Source organism: Schistocerca cancellata, chromosome 5 (genome assembly GCF_023864275.1).
Source record: "Schistocerca cancellata isolate TAMUIC-IGC-003103 chromosome 5, iqSchCanc2.1, whole genome shotgun sequence".
Classification (NCBI taxonomy): Eukaryota; Metazoa; Arthropoda; class Insecta; order Orthoptera; family Acrididae; genus Schistocerca; species Schistocerca cancellata.
The window spans coordinates 405,366,821-405,389,427 of record NC_064630.1 but is presented as its reverse complement, the minus strand read 5'-3'; positions in this window follow the sequence as shown (position 1 = coordinate 405,389,427).

Sequence of the window (22,607 nt, the reverse complement as noted above, 5' to 3'; positions counted from 1 at the left end):
CGGCTAAATATGAGTGAGCCGGCTTTCAATAATAAGACGCAGCCACCAAAGGAGGTCACATAGCCGACTGGCTCCGTATGCGAGGCACGCTGTCGGCATCTGGCAAGTCGCGTCGTGGTCTGCATTGGTATGCGGCGCAGCAGGCAGAATTCCTGCGATACGAAGGCAGCGGCGTCTTAATGCGGCGAAGGATTAACCCCTCCACCCCTTCCTAGCTGTATGATCTCATCAGGCGGCGTGTGTTGCAGGGGGAAGGGGGGAGGAGGTTGCTGCCTTAGCTGCATGCAAAATACCGCAGCAACGACCCCGTACCTAGGCTCCGTATGGGCAGCAAGTCGAATGGTGACATCAAGGTTTTCATGAAACGCGACGCATTTCACTAATACACTCCTCGTGACCTTGGAAGAAATTTATGAGTCTAGATGTGTGTTTTTTTCCTGGAATTCATCTGGAACATAGTATACAGAAAATTTGCCACTTCAATGTCTTAGGTTAATCAGCCCTACTCTGAGACCCGCCATATCTAAAACATAATGCTCGTTTATTTGGAGACAGTCACTCCAGCCAAACAATGCGGTATGTGTAATGATGTTCAATACAGGATAACCCAAGCGGGAGACATCTACTGCGTATTGATTACGCACTAGGTGCGTGATCCAACAGGTGAAGCGACTGGAAAATACAATCCTAGTCTCCCGTCGGATGATCGGAGTACGCCCTTATTAGGAAGCGTTGCCTTTTCGGATTGGAAAGCATTTGAGACACCAGTACGGCCTAATGCGAAGGGGTGGTTGGGCAGTCTGAAGCGGGATGTGCGTGGAGAAATATGCATTTAGCGTGGGCGCCTGCTAGAAATATTACTAGTTTTTAAGTGAGTTTTATTTCAATATTGTGCTTTTATTATTCAAATCGATTGCGAATACATTTAACAGGGACGTTTCTAGTAATTAATAAAAAGTGTGTAGGGATCCCTAAAAGTGTTTGAGTACTTGTTGACAAAAATCAATTAGATTGTTAATCGTTTGTAATTGTAGCGATCCCAATTACAGTCAAGGAGAGGACTACGAATGGTCCTAAAGAGTGTACGCTATCTTCTGCACAAGAGACACATATGCAGTGTATCCGAAGAAGAATGCGCGATATTCAAGGATTGACAGGATTGATCATTTGAAGCAAAAAAGTCTAACAACTTAATAGCTATGAGAGTTATGAGCGGCTCTTCTTCGATATTGTGAATCAAATGTCTTCTACTGCAATATCTTTCCTTTGCATATTTTGAGAGGTCGTAGTATGGACCAAAACAAAACAGAAAAATGTCCAGTAAACATGGGCTGTAAAATGACGAACAAGTACTCACAGCTCAGGTACGCATTTTAGAGCCCGTGCTTAGTAGACAATCTTTTCTTGTTTCGTTCCATACTATCTCTTCCCAAAATATGGAAAGGATAGAGTTTACGGTGGAATAGATTTATTTCACAACGTCGAAGATGAAGAAGTGTTCATAACTCTTAAGGTGTGCATTTTAGAAGCCATGTTTACTAGACTGTCTTGCTCCGAATGATTGTTCCTGTCGTATTCCTGAATATTGACCATTCCTCCTTGGACGCGCTGCTGAGAACACTTAAGACACAAGGTTAGTGGAAAAAATATTTGTGACGTGTACCTGAAGTGTACATGTTAACATGCGATGAAAAAGTGAAATGTCTGGCTGGTAGAAACAGCCCCCAGGTTCCCGGCACTAATAACGACCGGAGATGTTTCGAGCACTATCTGTATACAGTATCTTATTAAGCATACATACGAACTGAAGACAAAACTAAATATTAGAGCATAAGATTATCGCAACGTTACATCCACACACCGACACAAACATCGGAGATAATGATAGTAATTTAACCACCATGTCTTTCACGAGATGTTTCAAACTTTCCTCGGTGCAGCTGTTGCGTTAATTCTCTACGGAAATCCGTACCTACGACAATATAGACCATATACCCCTTCCCTGTACCGTTTGCGAACGGCGCCTGGGAAGAACGACTGTCTGTAAATCTACGTATTGCCTCTAATTTCTAGATTTTTACACTGTGGACGTTGAACGATACGCGTGTGGGAGGAAGTAATATGTCTTCTTCTTATCAAATCTTAACCGAGTTTGTTTTGGTGGCTTTCGAAATCTTAAGGCGTAATACCTTGCCTGAGCCAAATAATAACGTAATACAGAAAAGTACACCGAAAATCTAGTCACTCAGGCATCACCAGATTCGAGCTGCGTAGCATGAGCTAAAAGTTACAGGCGACCATAAAAGTTATATTTAACTTTTCTTTTACGATAAGCGCTGCTAAGGAAAGCGAAATGAACACCCTACAGCAGGCCTACCTCAGCTATGTTATTTTTTGACATTGCCATTGGGGGGGGGGGGGGGGGAGATGGTTCAAATGGCTCTGAGTACTATGGGACGTAACATCTAAGGTCATCAGTCCCCTAGAACTTAGAACTACTTAAACCTAATTAATCTAAGGACATCACACACATCCATGCTCGAGGCAGGATTCGAACCTGCGACCGTAACGGTCGCGCGGTTCCAGACTGTAGCGCCTACAACCACTCGGCCACTCCGGCCGGCGATGGGGGGAGATGCGATGTATTGATTTATGTGCGGATAAAAATACCTCGTCAAGATCGCAAATTTTCGTTATTGATTACTGATTTCGGCTCGTCACCGAGCCATCTTCAGGTCAATTTAATTCAGTTTACATAATTAACTATGAGTTTCGCTTTATTAATTATTTAATTAACTTAAAAATGCAACGACGTGTAATATGTGTCACATACTGAACAACATTTTAAAGTAATCTGAAGATGGCACGGTAATAATCCGAAACCGATAATCAGTAAAGAAAATTGGCGATCTCGAAGTTGGATTTTTTTCGATACATGTTTTAAAATTCTTTCAGTTTGCTGTGAACTCTTTTGTAAGTGCAGTATTTCAAGCATGTAATTGTCTTCCCTGAGGCAGCTCTCTATCCTGTACACGGCGTGATGGGACGCGGGGGGACCAGTATTGCCTGGCCGTTGTCCAAGACGAGCCCTGGCCAAGCCTGCACCGTCTCCGGAGTATCGGTTATCCGCATGATATCTGACGTCCTACCTTTTATATTTCTAAGCTTCATGCCGCTGTTTTTATCGCCAGCAAGGCAAGAGAACATTCCAACTCTGCTCCCAGAAAATCGCAGACTGGAACTTACACGTTGCAACTTAGCTAAACAGACGAAAAGGAGAAGAGAGAGGGGAAAAGCAGAGAAGAAAGAAAACTTGGAGCACATCGAGTTTACCCTAGAAAATTTTCAGAAGAGTACTTGTAAACCAGAAATTGCTTTCCTACATCAAAACTACATATTAACAACTGAGAGATTTAAAACCAAAAGTATCGAATATAAAGTATGTCCATTAAAACTCCATTTGACTTCTCTACGTGTTGAAATGGCTAAATGTTTTCTCGTTGCCATAAGGCATAATCACCTGTTTCGATGTCTGTTATCATCTCCCAATTTATGTCACCGATACAAATTTGGGCACTGCGAGTTATAACAAGTATTGCTGTAATGCGTGTTACCTTGTCGCGTAACGACTACCGGTTAGTACACCTAAATATGAGGGCTCATCAACAAAGACTGAGACTGATTTTTCTTCTAAGAGTTTATTACTCCATTTCCATGTTATATGATCCTTTTTATACTCACCTCCCACTTGAATGCACTTTTTATAACGTATCTGCCACTCATCGAACACATGGTGCAGGCAGTTCTTTGTCAGGTTCTTGAGAAGCGCCTGATTTTTATTAAGCAATGCTTCTGAGTTCTCAAATCGAATGCTTTGAAGCTTTCTCTTTAGTAATGGGAATAAAACTGTGGTGTCACCGCCAGACACCACACTTGCTAGGTGGTAGCCTTTAAATCGGCCGCGGTCCGCTAGTATACGTCGGACCCGCGTGTCGCCACTGTCAGTGATTGCAGACCGAGCGCCGCCACACGGCAGGTCTAGAGAGACGTCCTAGCACTCGCCCCAGTTATACAGCCGACTTTGCTAGAGAGAGTTCACTGACGGATTACGCTCTTATTTGCCGAGACGATAGTTAGCATAGCCTTCAGCTACGTCATTTGCTACGACCTAGCAAGGCGCCTTTATCTTTTACGATTTATCTTGTCATGCTTGTACCGTCAGACCGATGTACACCAATTATGGATTAAAGTTAAGTATTCCAGCAGCAACGTACCTTATTGGCTATATTAATTACATTGTCCTGTTCCAGACCTCACGCCAGCCTGCGTGAGCTTAAACGCGTGCCTTTCGGCTACCAGTCCTAGTAGATTGGCTGTCGGGTCAGTCCACTACAAAAACAAAGGGACACAGGGTGCAAGGTAGCAGCTATAAGGGGGATGCGGTACACAGGTAATGTTGAATTGAGCCAGAAACTGCACGATTTGATTTTGCGAGGAGAGGCCGTGCATTGTCACGGCAACGTGCCACCTAGAATGAGAAAGTTCTGGTCCTTTCCTGGAAGCGTGCTTCCTCAGTTTAGCCAACACTGACGTGTAGTACACTTATGTAGTAGTAGTGTGATGGGGAACTGCATACCAGTAAATCATTCCATGACAGTCAAAAAATGTGATTGTTTTGGTGTTGTAGAACCTGGCGATTTCCTTCAGCATATAAAAGAAAAAAAGGAAATGAGACACTTACAGTAGTAGATGAGTTTTGCTATTTGGGGAGCAAAATAACTGATGATGGTCGAAGTAGAGAGGATATAAAATGTAGACTGGCGATAACAAGGAAAGCGTTTCAGAAGAAGAGAAATTTGAAACATCGAGTATAGATTTAATTGTCAGAAAGTCGTTTGTGAAAGTATTTGTGTGGAGTGTAGCCATGTATGGAAGTGATACATGGACAATGAATAGTTTAGACAAGAAGAGAATGGAAGCATTCGAAATGTAGTTCTACAGAAGAATGCTGAAGATTAAATTGGTAGATCACATAACTGATGAGTGGGTACTGAATAGAACCGGGAAGAAGAGAAATTAGCGGTACAACTTGACTAGAAGAAGGGGTCGGTTGGTAGGACATGTTCTGAGGCATCAATGGATCACCAGTTTAGTATTGGAAGGCAGCGTGGAGGGTAAAATCCGTAGAGGGGGACCAAGAGATGAATACACTAAGCAGATTCAGAAGGATGTAGATTGCAGTAGGTACTGGGAGATGAAGAATCTTGCACAGGAGAGCTGTATCAAACCAGTCTCTGGACTGAAGAAAAAAATGGTTCAAATGGCTCTGAGCACTATGGGACTCAACTGCTGTGGTCATAAGTCCCCTAGAACTTAGAACTACTTAAACCTAACTAACCTAAGGACAGCACACAACACCCAGCCATCACGAGGCAGAGAAAATCCCTACCCCGCCGGGAATCGAACCCGGGAACCCGGGCGTGGGAAGCGAGAACGCTACCGCACGACCACGAGATGCGGGCATCTGGACTGAAGACCAAAACAACATAAAAGATGCAGCAATGACTCATCACCGTCGATAATCTATTCCAGAAACGCATCCTCTCCATCAGTAAAGAGACGCAGCACCCCACGGCTTGTCTCCATTCGCACAGTCCGTTGTTCGGAACTCAACGGATGGGGCACCCAACAGGGCACAAACAAGGATCATAAAGAGATAGTCATGCATAGTCGTAAAGACACTGCCACATAAAATTCTCAATACAGCAGCTGATGTGATGGATACACTGCTGTTCCCAAGACAGTCCCAAAAAATGTTCAAATGTGTGTGAAATCTTATGGAACTTAACTGCTAAGGTCATCAGTCCCTAAGCTTACACACTACTGAACCTAAATTATCCTAAGGACAAAGACACACACCCATGCTCAAGGGAGGACTCGAACCTCCGCCGGGACCAGCCGCACAGTCCATGACTGCTGTGCCTGAGACCGCTCGGCTAATCCCGCGCGGCAAGACAGGTCCCGTCATTACTTCCAAACCGTACGCTGTCATCTATTTTCAAGGCTGCTCGTTGGTCACAGTAAAATGCTGAGTTCAGGAACGTTTTTGCTCCTCAGCGCAGTGTTACAAATGTGTGTTTCAGTCGTGAGAGTAGCTGTGATGGGCACTTCAGCTATGGAGAATAATGTGTGTCGCTCTCAATGACAACGAAAGAATATAGAAAGTTCACTCTTGTGTCAGCACATAGCGTACTCCTCCATTAATAGAATGATAGTCTCCACTGAACAGAGTCTCCCAATTTAGATCACCATGAACATCTTAGTAGGCACCACTCGATAAGATAGTGCAGAAGGCTCAAGTCTTATCTCATGACACTGACGCATATTCTTGTGATTAAGAGCTTTTCGCCACCACTTCTAGCCAAATATTGGCAATGGGAACGTTTTCCACTACCAGTACTCAAAATGGCCACCTCCGTATCGAGTACCACCGAATCGTGGCGCGCTTGCCACCTCAGCTGCCGGCACCGGATATAAAATGACGGCATTGACGACACACTCCCATCTGCTGCCAGGCAAGTACAAAGAAGCAACGCCACACAGCAGAAGAACCGTGACAGTTAACGAGGTTTTGCGAGGCTCGGTATTGACGGCATAGCCGCAGCTGACGCCTGGGGACGTGCGCTTGGCCGAGGTCGCTGTCTGCTGCGGGTTGCTGTTCTTACGAAAGTTCAAGGACCTTTATAGACAGCTGCATCTTTGCTTAATACGTTTATTGTCCTCAGTTCTCATGATGCTATCACAGGAATACCAGATTCCAAACACCATGTATCGCGGTTAAAAAGTACGGAAAATTTGTACTATACTTGTCAGGGCAGTGATCTGTAGATATGTCACTATTTCGTATTTGTTTCATAGCCCCGATGTTTCATAGGGAATTACTCCGACGGTCATAATGGAATGAGTAAATTACTTGATAAACAGCTCAGGCACACTGTCTTACAGAAACACAGCGAGCACCCCGTAAAAGGTTTTATTACTTATTTCACTCTCACGTCACACAAGTTGTATCGTTATCGGCTTTCTCAGAAGACGGTTGACTGAATGACCGGTGTGCAGTTTTCAGGTGTTTTTCCTTTTCTTTCCTGCCACATCCAGCAAGTGGACGAGCTGCGGTACCCTACTGTACAGGAGAGTCAAAGTCAACTTCGTGTCAAGTTATTAATAACGTCACCTGTATGTAAATGGCACACTATTACACGTTTAGAACAGCTCTTGAGAAAAGCAAGTGGATTACTGAATAAAGATAGGGGGTGCTTAAAAAAAGACGTACTGCTCTTTACATCTTCGTAACAAAGAAACTTAGAAGAAAGGCGTGCTGACTTATGTCCCCATCTTATGAGGTGGGATAAGTATCATGCAGAAACTGAACCACTCAGGCACAAATCCAGGGTTCAGTTTGGGGCGAGACGATATCTAAAATATATTAACATTACAATAATAATAATAATAATAATAATAAAATGTTCAGTAATTGCCGGCCGCTGTGGCCAAGCGGTTCTAGGCGCTACAGTCTGGAACCGCGAGACCGCTACGGTCGCAGTTTCGAATCCTGCCTCGGGCATAGATGTGTGTGATGTCCTTAGGTTAGTTAGGTTTAAGTAGTTCTAAGTTCTAGGGTACTGATGACCTCAGAAGTTAAGTCCCATAGTGCTCAGAGCCATTTGAACCTTTTTTTTGTTCAGTAATTACTCATTCATCCCTTCAGCATACATCCATGAAATTGCAATTCAGATGAATGCAAAACCATTCGTCCTAAAATACGAGAACAACGCGAGTCATGCAATTCATTTGAGAACAATAATAGTAAGAAACTTTGACAACGAAATTGTGCACATGATATAACGTCAAAGTGTGCACTCAGCGGTTAGCAGTATACCACGCGGCACGACGTCTGCGAACACAGGTCTGACGGTTATGGCCATGTGAGCGTTGAAATGAGAGGAATAATGTTTCGTTTAGTCGTTTTCACCTACATTCGGCAAGTCAGTTTTTTTGTAATACTTCTTTTTTGTGGAGCGTTTTCTCTTCCTGCCTTCCCTTACTCTGCTTCCGTTGTTCTCTCGGTTCTGTCTGGGGACTCACGAACAGCATTGGAAGGGTTGTCGGTCGATGTGGAAATGGTGGGAATGTGTGCCTTTACATGGCTATAATGTTACCGCTGATCTCACTAGCTCATCCGCATGGGCAGGTGTTCACACAACCTTGTAATAGCTAGAATTCCTTATTAATAAAGGAAAAAAAAAAAAATTCGTGTATGAATCCATGTTCGTTTTGAATGTTTTTTGAAGAAAACCATCAAGCTTGCCTTATACAGGGTGTAAATTTTAAGCTGACAAACAACAATAACTCGAAAAATAAGCACTAAAAATGTGTAGAATCCAAAGTTGATTATTTTCGAGGAGGACATCAGCTGGGGATGGGGCGGGAGGCAACTTAAAAATTTCAAATGGGAACTCCCATTTATATTGCAAAATCAGATTCTACATAAAAACTACGTACATTTTGTCTTATACATTTGTTTTGATTCTTGGTAGTTGGTGCTGTAATTCAAGAAAATCCATGTTCTGATTTTTTGCATGGAAAAGGTGGATAATCAAGGAATAGAATATGTCATTCTGACTTAATCTGTGCTACTGTGCAATCTGTTGTATATAGGGATTTTTATGACGGAACAATTATATGTGAGCGCTACATATGCGGACATTGCCATGTGCACAAAGTGCTTTTTGATTGTAAATCTTTTATTTCTGAGGAACCTTTGTATAAGGTGAGACAATTTATCCACCAACACGACGACCTGGTACGTGGTTCCAACTCACAATGAACACGTTTTGTAACAAAAATTCTGAAGACCTGAAGATGACAAATGTGTCGAAAACTGTTGTTCAAAATAAAGAAATACTTATGTGACCTTGGCTTTTGCCAAGAAAAAAAAAGGGATCACTTCTTCTCATTTGCCAAAATGAGAAAATTCAATGGAAATGACGTAGTACAAGTATAAAACTTCCACTGAAGTGGGTTTTGGGAAGGGGAGAGCGGTCACGACCCCTCGCGCCACCTCTGCTGGTTTTGGAATTTCGTGCTTAAGGTGTACAGATAAAAGCGGAATTAACGTGAAGGTCCTACCGAGCAGTCGCCGAGACCAGTCCTTATAAATTGACGCTAGTCCGGCAGGAGCAGTCCCATAAGACGAGGAATCCAGTAGGTGCGCCCACAAAGGCCTGTGAGGCTCAACCGCAGTCCAAATAGTCGTGCCGGCGGAGGGGCTATACGGGGAGACGAAATTTATGCGCCGAGTCGTCGCGGCGGAGAGCTCCTTCGCTGGTTCTGTATTAATCTCCAGGCGAGCCGGCCAGCTGTTCAGGGCGCAGCTGTCTCTCACATGTCGGGTTACTCCGTGAGGCGACGCTCACGAATTAGACCCATTTCGGTGATGTACGGCCGTCCCGGCAAGAAACGGTAAACACGGCGCATTGTAATTGCTTTATTATGAAGAGCCGTGCGCCGCGGGGCTAAGCAGGTGTATAAGAACACGTTCTGCCTCATGTCCTCTGTTGTATTCTCCCTATTGGACACCGAGGCTGTTGATCTCTACGCAACCTCACGTAGCCAAGGTCGTTACCGCACACTGGTGCAGTAGCATACTATTCAAAGGTAGTCTTTTCAACTTCTGATGGTGTAAGACGTTCCCATCACATACGTACACTGTTGCTACACCAAGAAGAAATGCAGATCATAAACGGGTATTCATTGGACAAATATATTATCCTAGAACTGACATGTGATTACATTTTCACTCAATTTGGGTGCATAGATCGTGAGAAATCACTACCCAGAACAACCACCTCTGGCCGTAATAACGGCCTTGTTACGCATGTGCATTGAGTCAAACAGAGCTTGGATGGCGTGTACAGGTACAGCTGCCCATGCAGCTTCAACACGATACCACAGTTCATCAAGAGTAGTGACTGGCGTATTGTGACGAGCCAGTTGCTCGGCCACTATTGACCAGACATTTTCAATTGGTGAGAGATCTGGAGAATGTGCTGGCCAGGGCAGCAGTCAAACATTTTCTGTATCCAGAAAGGCCCGTACAGGACCTGCAACATGCGGTCGTGCATTATCATGCTGAAATGTAGGGTTTCGCAGGGATCGAATGAAGGGTAGAGCCACGGGTCGTAACACATCTGAAATGTAACGTACACTGTTCAAAGTACCGTCAATGCGAACAAGAGGTGACCGAGACGTGTAACAAATGGCACCCCATACCATCGCGCGTTGTGATAAGCCAGTATGGCGATGACGAATACACGCTTCCAATTTGTGTTCACCGCGATGTCGCCAAACACGGATGCGACCATCGTGATGCTATAAACAGAACCTGGATTCATCCGAAAATATGACGTTTTGCCATTCGTGCACCCAGGTTCGTCGTTTAGTACACCATCGCAGGCGCTCCTGTCTGTGATGCAGCGTCAAGGGTAACCACAGCCATGGTCTCTTGAGCTGATAGTCCATGCTGCTGCAAACGTCGTCCAACTGTTCGTGTAGATGGTTGTTGCCTTGCAAACGTCCCCATCTGTTGACTCAGGGATCGAGACGTGACTGCACGATCCGTTACAGCCGTGCGGACAAGATAGCTGTCATCTCCATTGCTAGTGATACGACGCCTTTGGGATCCAGCAAGGCGTTCCGTATTATCCTCCTGAACCCACCGATTCCATATTCTGCCAACAGTCATTGGATCTCGACCAATGCGAGCAGCAATGTCGCGATACGATAAACCGCAATCGCGATAGGCTACAATCCGACCTTTATCAAAGTCGGAAATGTGATGGTAGGCATTTTTCCTCCTTACACGAGGCATCACAACAACGTTTCACCAAGCAACGCCGGTCATCTGCTGTTTGTGTATGAGAAATCGGTTGGAAACTTTCCTCATGTCAGCACGTTGTAGGTGTCGCCACCGGCGCCAACCTTGTGTGAATGCTCTGAAAAGTTAATCATTTGCATATCACAGCATCATCTTCGTGTCGGTTAAATTTCACGTCTGTAGCACGTCATCTTCGTGGTGCAGCAATTTTAATGGCCAGTAGTGTATTTAAGTGGATGCGTTAAGCACTTAGAAACAGACTAAGCGTCTGTGCCCCTCTCTAGTGTCTTCTTCGTTGATTTACACTGAGGTGGATACCTTCTAATGTCGTTTTGGATCTCCTTATGCCCGCCGTAGAGCAGCAACTCGACGTGTCATGGACTGAACAAGTCGCTGAAAGTCCCTGCAGAAATACTGACCCATCCTGCCTCTATAGCCGGCCATAATCGCGAAAGTGTTGCCAGTGCACGATTTTGTGCACGAACTGACCTCTCGCCTGTGTCCCATAAATGATAGATGCGATTCATGTCGAGCGGTCTGGGTGGCCAAACCATTCGCCGGAATTGTCCAAAATGTTCTTCAAACCAACTGCGAACAATTGTGTCCCTGTGACAAGGCGCACTGTTGTTTGGGAACATGAAGTCCATGAGTGGCGGTGAATGGTCTCCAAGTAGCTGATCATAAACCATTTGTAATCAATGGTCGGCGCAGATGGACCAGGGGAACCTGTCCATTCCGTGTAAACAAAGCCGAACCGTTATGGAGCCTCTACCAGCATGCACAGTGGCTTGTTGACAACTTGGATCAATGGTTTCGTGAGGTCTGCACCACACTCGAACTCTACAACTGAAAATGGGACTCATTTGATCAGACCACGGTTTTCTAGTGGTGTAGAGTCCAGCTCATATGGTCACGAGTCCAGGAAAATGGAAAAAAGCGTTTGGCGTCATTGGCCGGGAGGAAAGGACAGGTCTGACCGCCTTGGTGCAGGTCTTATTACATTCGACGCCAGATTAGGCGACCTGCGCCCCGGATGGGGATGAAATGATGATGAAGACAACACAACACCCAGGACTTGAGCGGAGAAAATCCCGGACCCATCCGGGAATCGAACCCGTGTCGGTAGGACGGCAATCCGTCACGCTGACCACTCAGCTATCGGGGCACTGCAGGCGATGTCGTGCTGGTAACAAAGGCACCCGCGTCGGTCGTCTGCTGCCATAGCCCATTAACACCAAATTACGTCGTATTGTCCTAATGGATACATTTGCCGTACGTCCCAGATACATTTCTTCAGTTATTTCGAGCCGTGTTGCCAGTCTCTTAACACTGACAACTCTACACAAACGCCGCTGCCCTCGATCGTAAAGTGAAGACCACCGGCCTCTGCGGTTGAAGGGTAATGCCTGAAATCTGGTATTCTCGGGACACTCCTGACACTGTGAATCTCGGAATACTGAATTCCCAAACAATTTCCGAAATGGAATATCTCATGCGTCTAACCCCAACTAGCGTTCCTCGTTCAAAGTCTGTTAATTCCCGTCGTGCGGATGTAATCACTTCGCAAACCTTTTCACATGAACCACTTGAGTATAAATGACAGCTCCACCAATGCACTGTTCTTACACCTTGTATACGCGATACTACCGCCATCTGTAAATGTGTGTATCGCTATCGCGTGACTCGTCATCTCAGCGTATGCGACGCGGTCGACTGTGATCCGTCTGTCGGATTGAGATGGTAAGCTAAGGACTCTCGCTGCAAGTTGCTGCATTACAATATTAAAAAAATATTTATTTTCCTTTTATGAAGCGGGCACAAGCGGGCGCCTTTGTAGCGCAGGTCCCTAGTCGTTGTACTAAAATCAACTTTCCTCAAACTTATTCATATACAGAGGGAATGATGATATGTAATTTACTTCTCACTCTTGTCTCGGTGACAAATGTAACTTAATGCCCTAACAAAATAAACGTATTACAGCTTTTGATCGATTTTCAACAAATCTTTAAGTAACAGCCATTAAAAAACAGGGACTGAAATAGACTGAATCAGTGCCTTCTTTCTCGATAACAGTTAGTCCACGTGCACTGGCGCATGATTCCTTAATAATATCTCATCAACAGGATGTGAAACACTAAATCATTCCTAGCTTTCTTTGTCCCTTACACTGAATCCCCCTGGCAGTTCCCCGGATATTCACTTCAACTACGAAGAAGTCCTTGAGGGGTACTCCCATGATTCGATTGGAACAGTAACGTCCACAAAACGCAAGAATTCATCTTGGAGAACTACTATTGTCAATTGTTTTTCAGCAGGTCATGACTACGCGTCTCCGTATCCAAGGTTCCTAACGCTCGTATGTGCGGCGGCGTTCGACTCGGAGGTATGCCGGTTCCAATCCACAACTACATCTACATACATACGGCGCAGGCAGCTGCACGGTGGAGGGTATCCTGCACCAGTACGATACTGTGTTCATCGTAAAAATAAACCTGATGTAATCATTACACCACGTATTCTATCGCGTTTGCTGGAATGTCTCGAGTACAGTCAGGTACGATAATAAGGATGAGTTTTACGCTGTGTGTAAGGCGCACTGCGCACGCACATCGACTCAGTGACGATACAGGACAACTTTACCGGCGCATTTAACTTGGACAGCTCAGGCAAGCCATCTCGATTAGCTAACCTGTAGCGAAACGAGAAGTTGCAGTTAAGACGTAAAAAGAGACGATCAGAGAAACGATATAGCTTTGAAAGTTATTTAATTTTTAAACAGAATGAAATAGTATTCGGCAAAATTCCAGCAATACCGTACGCTTCTTAGGGAATCAGACGGGAAACATAAGATGCTGTCGTTCTTAGCTAACACAGTATTGTACTTAAGAACAAGAGTAATGAAAATTCCTGACGTAAACACAGGTTAATATTCCTGCACGAGCTGTATGTGACATAACAACGTATTGCAGGGATGTCATCGTATAGTTAAATACTGAAACCGCTGAAGGTATTACTTACAGTCAGTCATCTGGTTATTCTGAACTCCTTCGATATCTAATCACATTTCAATATTGGAACTGGCATCTGTCACGTAGATTACGACTCGATCATTAATGGAATACACCATGCTATCCAGGCGCCGCCTTTTTTTCTCTTCTTCAGTTCGGAGGAAGGAAACGGCAAGCCACCTCTCGTTAGGTCGCTACGGTCGCAGGTTCGAATCCTGCCTCGGGCATGGATGTGTGTGATGTCCTTAGGTTAGTTAGGTTTAATTAGTTCTAAGTTCTAAGCGACTGATGACCTTAGAAGTTAAGTCGCATAGTGCTCAGAGCCATTTGCACCATTTTCGTTAGGTCCTTACCTAGAACGGCGATGCTGGATTACTGCATCTGCATTCCCTGAGTGTGGGACTGTGTAGTGATCTTTCTTTTGTGTCTGTGTTTGTGTATTGTATGTGAGTGTGTGTGTACTTCGGCTGCTAATAATAAATCGTAGGATCACATAAGGCTACAACTTCTCATCACGGGAGAGTATTGATATTCTTGATATTGTTAAGTCTTTCTACATTCAAGTGCCAGATAAATAAACCACTTCGGAATGTCAGTATACTAGTAAAATAAATTAGGAACAGATCGGTGTGAAGCACATTAATCTTTAGACTTAGAAATATCTCAGGGTGATAATTAAATATCCTTTCATTAGAATAATAATTTATAATTTCGTGGGTTCTCATGGAGAAACATCTTTTGCATGGTACACTTATTATTAATTCAAAGCTGATGACTGTCTTAGCGGTGCAAATCTCGTCACTTGAACAAAAGATAGCCGTGAAGAGTCAACCACAAGAATGTTTAATATCGATACTACTCCTTGCAAATTGAATGAAATTAACTTGACTTTAGTATGTTTACTCAAGAATTACTTGCAAAGCCTATCTATTTTTCTTCACGCCTTTTAATACTGGGTTAATTTGAACAAAAATGTGCCATCTTGCAAATGGCTGCAACAATACAAATTTCAACTCGCTCTGTGCCGCACGCTATTAATATCTGGAAAAAGAAACGTACAGTTAAATTTTCAGACGTGTAGGGATGCTACCGCTACTGGGGTAAGTGGTGTGGTTATAAATAACACCATATATTTACCAGAAGTATGTTACAAGATATATACACTATGTGATCAAAAGTTTTCGGCCACCCCCGAAAACATACGTTTTTCATATTAGGTGCACTGTGTTGGCACCTACTGCCAGCTAGTCCATACTAGCGACCTCAGTAGTCATTAGACATAGTGAGAGATCAGAACGGGGTGCTCCGCGGAACTAACGGACTTCGAACGTGGTCAGGTGATTGGGTGTCACTTCTCTCATACGTTTGTACGCGAGATTTCCACACTCCTAAACCTCCATAGGTCCACTGTTTCCTACGTGACAGTGAAGTGGAAACATGAAGGGATACGTGCAGCACAAAAGCGTACAGGTGGACCTCGTCTGTTGACTGAAAGAGACCGCCGACATTGGAAGAGGGTCGTAATGTGTAATAGGCAGACACCTATCCAGACCATCATACAAGAGTTCCAAACTGCATCAGGATCCACTGCAAGTACCATGATACTTACGCGGGAGATGAGTAAACTTGGATTTCTTGATCGAGCGACTGTTCATAAGTCACACATCACGCCGGTAAATGCCAAACGACGCCTCGCTTGGTGTAACAAACGTAAACATTAGACGACTGAACAGTGGACAAACGTTGTGACGAATTACGGTACACAATGTGGCGATCCGATGTCAGGGCGTGAGTATGGCGAATGCCTGGTGAACGTTATCAGCCAGCGTGTGTATTGCCAACAGTAAAATTCGGAGGCGGTGATGTTATGGTGTGGTGGCGTTTTTCATGGAGGGGGTCTGCACCCCTTGTTATTTTGCGTGGCACTATAACAGCACAGGCCTACTCTAATGTTTTAAGCATATTCTTGCTTACCACTGTTGAAGAACAATACGGAGATGGTGACTGCATCTTTCAACATGATCGAGCACCTGTTCATAATGCACAGCCTGTGGCGGAGTGCTTACACGACAACAACATCCCTGTAATGGACTGGCCGTCACAGAGTCCTGACCTAAATCCTATAGAACACCTTTGGATGTATTGGAACGCCGACTTCGTGCCAGGCCTCACTGACCGACATCAATACCACTCCTTAGTGCAGCACTACGTGAAGAATGGGCTGACATTCCCCAAGAAACCTTCCATCATCTGACTGAACGTATGCCTTGGAGAGTGAAAGCTGTCATCAAGGCTAAGGGTGGGCCAACACCATATTGAATTCCAGCATTACCGATAGAGGGCGCCACGAACTTGTAGTCATTTTCAGCTAGGTGTCCGGATAGTTTTGATCACGTAGTGTACGTCTCCATTCACGTCTTTCTCAAACGAAGATCCGAGAAAAAGTAAAATAATTCTGAAAACCTGTTTCTATTGTTTCATTGTTCTAAAACCACGGGTTATCCTGCAATATGGGTACTGCTTTTCACAGTGAGATAATTAATATTTTTTGTCGTATTCTTTTGCATACAAAATAACAGTTCGTTTAAGCATGTCACGTGAATCATAAATAAATATTTATTGTTCCCAGAGGACCAGTACAACTGCTTTGACTAAAGTCACGAATATTAATTTGTCGCACAGTGCGTTATAGATGATGAATTCATTTCGTCCGAACGCCTACAATGATGTCCGTAGAGAAAAGTGATATATATTTCGTCTTTACAGTTTAGAAGGAAAAACGTATTTGAGAAACATTTCTTTACAACAGTACTCGTATCCGCAAATTACCACTCACGCACAAAGAGACAGATCTTGATTATACACGAAAAGACGCTGGACGACAGGCAAGAAAAACCGGACAGGAGAGCTCTGGTATTCGAGGACGTGCTGGTCAGGTCCTGTGACACCCAAGTCTCCAAGTTGGAGGTTATTTTTCCTGGCGGAGCGCGCGCTAAAAATACGCTTTCGTTAAGTGTAATTTATGCGGCGTCCTCCAGTGCTGGTCTCAAAACACGCGTTCCTGCGGTCTGCTGCTAAAACAAACGTAGTAAAACTGGAGGCTAGCGACGGACGCGGAGGAGACGAGCCCTCTCCTGTGGATACCATCTCGGCTAAAGGAATGCGTACGGGAGCCTCTTCTTCTAACGAGGCACAGTTTTGTTTCTCTCACTTTGCTGCTATCTTTACTACAGACACAACCTGCGCACTCAATTCTTGAGACAAGTAGTTTCGATTCACGCATAACTTACTTTCAAATACGTTTCACATTAACGAAACTGAATCGGATATAAAAACGTAGGCGGTGTGTTAATGCTTACAATTTAGTATATTTCTCGAGAGGTGGTACCCAACAGCTCGTAAATATTTGAAAAAGTCCTGTTACCACTTAGACCTGCTGGTAAAATCCTGTGTTTATACGGCAAGTTTTGGTGGACTACTATCGTCAGATTCAGATAAGTGTACACAGCTGTGCAGTCATTTCTATGCGGTATGAATCTGTTCACAGCGTTGACGTCGACTGCAGTTTTAACATGGATGAATAAACTACCTAGCACAGTTTTTATAGATTGACGATTTAGTTTATACTACGATATAACAATGTGTAACACATAGGTTTATTATCCTACGTTAGTGATTTTGTATTTCGCCTAACATGATGCCGTGAATACTTTTATGAACCAGATGATGGTCTGTCGACCGAAACTGCTTGTGTAAATAAAGAATTTTATGAGCAGCTCAAGGCGGTAACGTGACAGTTTTCAAACAAGTAATGTAGCTTCTCGCAACTCATTCTTAATTACTGACGATATTATCTTCCAAATCACCTGCCCGGATAACCGACCGCTTCCGGGACACAGGAAGGCGCTTCACCCCAGATCGGTCCGCCTCGCGGATTAACGGCGAGGTCTGCTATGCTGACCAGCCTCGATGTGATTTTACAGCGGTTTTCCACATCCACTTAGGTAAGTACTGGTCTGGTTTCCAGGTTCCGCCTCAGTTATACGATGCGCAAACACTTTGAAAAATTATTTCGCGTTTGACCATACGATAGACACCAGACGCAGACAGATGGGATACACAGACTGCTCCCTGCAGGGAAAGGGGGAAAGAGGTGGCCATACCAGCAAGAGACGAGGGGGCGGGGGGGGGGGGGCGGAGGAATGTGTGCTACCATTAGTTTTAAGATATCGTAATAATAGCATACATAAAAGTATGGTTCTCAGAGAATGTGAAAAGGTACCATACCAGTCCCGACCCGGCAATGGCTGGAAAAAGGCACCGGGATGAATGGATGGATCGTCTTACATACCTTTCTCATATCTATTGGGCTGGAAGTCCAGTTTTCTGAATAAAAATGGCATGCCATCAGCAGTTTCCTTACGAACGAAGTTCATATTTCCCTTTTTATGCTATAATTGTTTTATTTCTGTGTTTGTCTTTCTTTATTTGATGCCCCTATAACGACAGTGTGTTTATGAAAAATACTACTTAGTACGTCTTAATAACACAGGAACTGCCGTTTCGTATTTATTCACCAATACCAGGCCCTCGACTCTCAATAAATATGCCCTTGCTGGACGGAAATATAAGAAACTTACAAGTGGAGGTTGCGACACATGGGCGATGATATATGGAAGTTTAGGTCTTGCCTTCATTCATGAACGGATAGGCGAAGCTGTTAATACGACCACTAGCATAAAGCGGCAAATCTGGGTTCGAGTCCCAGGGCGGCACAAATTTTCAGTGTCGTCATTCTAAATTTAGCAGTTGCGAATGCATTTCCTTGTACTATTTTCCTTTTTAGGGAATACTGTCTGCAACTGTGTCAGACGAAGGTGCTTTTTTGTCGTATGGATAGAAATAGGCCAAAAAATCAAGTTATTTTGTGTGACATTTCTTGCAGCAGCTGTTTATAAATTATTTTTCCGTGTTGCACATGAATTTTTATTTATATACCAGCCAGACTCGCGCTTCTAACAAGGCATTCTCAGTGGTTGTCCCGAAATATTACAGGATTTTTTCGTTTTCACATACTGGTATTTATGTTCAAAAAGTTCACGTAAGTATTTCCAGTATGCAAAAATGTAGTTTCGTTCCTAATTACTACAAGCGCGATATCGTTTGTCTTTCAGTCTACACGATCGGCTACTGGTAGCCTTAATCAGATAAAACAGTCAAATACCAAGTGCTACCTGTCCAGAGTGATTAAGGTGGAGCCACCGTAGAAGTCTGTCGGTGAGAAACGCAGATGCCAGTCATAGATTTATCGGAAAATATCTTAAGGGAGTGGAATTCACCCATGGTGGTGGTCACTTCCAAAACCCATTTTAAGCCAATTTTTGAGTCTTGATCGACGGTGGTTGGATTAATGGAAGCAGTAGAGAAAAGTGGAAGAGCAGAGTTGTTCTTCCTGGTTTGTTTAGTTAGCAGAACACCGTACTCTGGAATCTACAATTGGAAGCGCTGCAACAAATATGTGCATCAGCGAGATGCTGTTCAAAACATTCCGAGGACTCACGCGAGGGAAAAGTATTTGTCCTTCCATCTTATATATGACGCAGTTTGAAGCCCACCATCCGTAAAAATAACAGGCGAGGGGAGAGAGATGATGTTTCTGTACCATTTACCTTGTCCTGGCACACTGTACGGTGACTTCCGGCGTAATGTAAATTCGTGTTGGTACATGAAGCGTTCAAATGCATAAACTTAGACGGGACGTACAAGATGCCGAAATACAGGTCTAAAATAATCTAGGCAGAAACTACATTAGTCGCTTAACGTGATCAGTGAAACTTATTACTGTTCGTGTAAATTGCAACATCAACAAGCATACACGTGATTACAATAAAATTTATCCCTTAAATTACAAGCAAGACAATACACAAGCGAACACTGTCACAGAAATTTACGTGCACTTTGACTGTATGGTGTGAAGCTACTGCGTGCTGCGGTCAGTGCCTCTAGATATCGTCGCATGGAATCAAAGAGGGCCTGGATATGCTGCTGGAAATACACTGCCACACGATTTGTAGGAACGTCCACAAAACAGCGGCAGTGGTTGCAGGAGGACCAGAACGAACAAGTTGCCAAGTTGCCGTACGACCATATCCCACATATGTTCTATGGGTGACATGTCAGGCGATCGTGCAGGCCAGGGGACCGTCCTTCGACGTAGAATTGCACATCCTCGCCACTCGAGGAGAAGCTTTGTCCTGTTCAAATATGGTGTTTGATGCTGCCTACAAGAGGGGCAACGGCTCTGGATTGGAAACTTCCCTATGTAACGGTTACTGTTCACACTGCCCTCATTACGTGGGAGGCAAGGTTGCATGTTATAGCTACTGGCACCCCAAAGTCATTACACTTGGCGTTTCTTACGCTATGGTGCTCAACACGCACTCTGCCCCACTGTGTTTACCACGGTAGCACGTAACACTGTAGGAGAAGCTGAAGCGCGACTGTTCCGAAAATACTGTCTCCTGCCATCTAGCAAGCCAATGACAGTGTTCATGTGCCCATTGCTACCGTTGGATTCCGAGATGTGGTCATATTGTGTACCAAAGTAACCGCCCGTCAATGCGTACGACTCTCTTACGTCCACTGCCGGCGGGTGTGGCCGAGCGGTTCTAGGCGCTTCAGTCCATAAACACGCGACCGCTACGGTCGCAGGTTCGAATCCTGTCTCGGGCATGGCTGTGTGTGATGTCCCTAGGTTAGTTAGGTTTAAGTAGTTCTAAGTTCTAGGGGACTGATGACCTCAGATGTTAAGTCCTATAGTGCTCAGAGCCATTTGAACCATTTCTTACGTCCACTGGTTCCACGCAAACTCTACTGCGTGCCTAATGGCAACCGCGGTGTCACAGTACGATAAACCCACTTCCCACAAACCCATCGTTCTGCCCCATTCTAACTCACTCACTTTCTCATATTGCACCCTGTTGTGGTTTGCAGGAGAGCCAACACCGTGTTACTAGAGGAAGCCGAAAGGCACGCGTTTTAGCTCACGCACGCTGGCGTGAGGTCTGGAACAGGACAAGGAAATTAGAATTTAGAAAAAACGGACGTAGCTGATGGAATACTTAACTTTAACCCATTAATGGTGAACATCGCTCTTGACGTTACATGATTCACAGTATCAATAGTAACTGGTAATGGCGCCTCGCTAGGTCGTAGCAAATGACGTAGCTGAAGGCTATGCTAACTGTCGTCTCGGCAAATGAGAGCGTATTTTGTCAGTGAACCATCGCTAGCAAAGTCGGTTGTATAACTGGGGCGAGTGCTAGGAAGTCTCTCTAGACCTGCCGTGTGGCGGCGCTCGGTCTGCAATCACTGATAGTGGCGACACGCGGGTCCGACGTATACTAACGGACCGCGGCCGATTTAAAGGCTACCACCTAGCAAGTGTGGTGTCTGGCGGTGACACCACACACCCTATGACATCGATGAGACATACCGGCACATGTGTGTATGTTTTCATCTCAATTGAGAGCTTTGCACCAATTGGGCGTGGCGTAACACTGACTCTCCGGTCACGCAAGAGAAAGTAATGCTGTGTGCACGTGTTCATACCTCTCTGCAATCGTAATAATTTGTTATTATTCAATTGTCTTATGCATCTTGCGATTTAACAGACCATTACTTCTGAGTGTTACAATTTTCAAAAACATTAGTGCATTATGTACGTCTCATATTCCTTACTGGGCACTGAGAACAATGTTGAGGTTACGGATTGCTGTGCAAAAGTGGTACTAATGGACATGCATCGGTATACACTGACGAAATAAATGAAATTTTGGGAATACATTTGTCTAGGTAAAATATTAAATGATTAGCATTGCAAGATCACAGGTTAATGTAAGCTCGACATAAGCCACTGAAATGTGGAATGCTAGTACATTAACACTCGGTGTAACCGCCAGAATGCTGAATGCAAGCACGTATGCATTGTGTCGTACAGGTACCGGATGGCAGTTTGTGAGGTGGAGTTCCATGCCACTTGCACTCGGTCAGTCAATACAGGGACAGTTTGTTAGTGATGTTTCTTGATGGCTATGGAGTTGTCGCCTGGTGATATATGTGGTCGACTGGAGACAGATGTGGTGATCTAGCAGACCAAGGAAACATGACGACACTCTGTAGAGCATATTGGGTTACAAGGGTTATAACAGTGATATGTGAGCGAGTGTTATCCTGTTAGAAAACAACCTCTGGAATGCAGTTCACGAATTGCACAAAAGAGGTCGTATTGCCAGAATGACGTACAAATTTTCAAAGTGCGTGGAATGACCGCAGGAGTACGGCACCGACACAGAACCAGCTTTCGTCAGAAAACAGAACTGAGTTCCTCCGACACCACTGAAGTTGCAGATGTTGGCGGTTTGGAGGTGGTGGAATGCGCGCTATAGGGCGTCTGGCTCGGAACTGTCCTCGAAGAAACAAATTTGTAACAAAGTTCGAGTCTCTGTCCGGCACACAGTTTTGATCTGCCAGAAAGTTTCATATCAGCGCACACTCCGCTGCAGAGTGAAAATCTCATTCTGTCACTGTGGTGCCAACTGCTGCAGATGCGGTACAATACGCCAGAGCCATACTCTTAATGCGCTATCTTCCCCGTCAGTAGT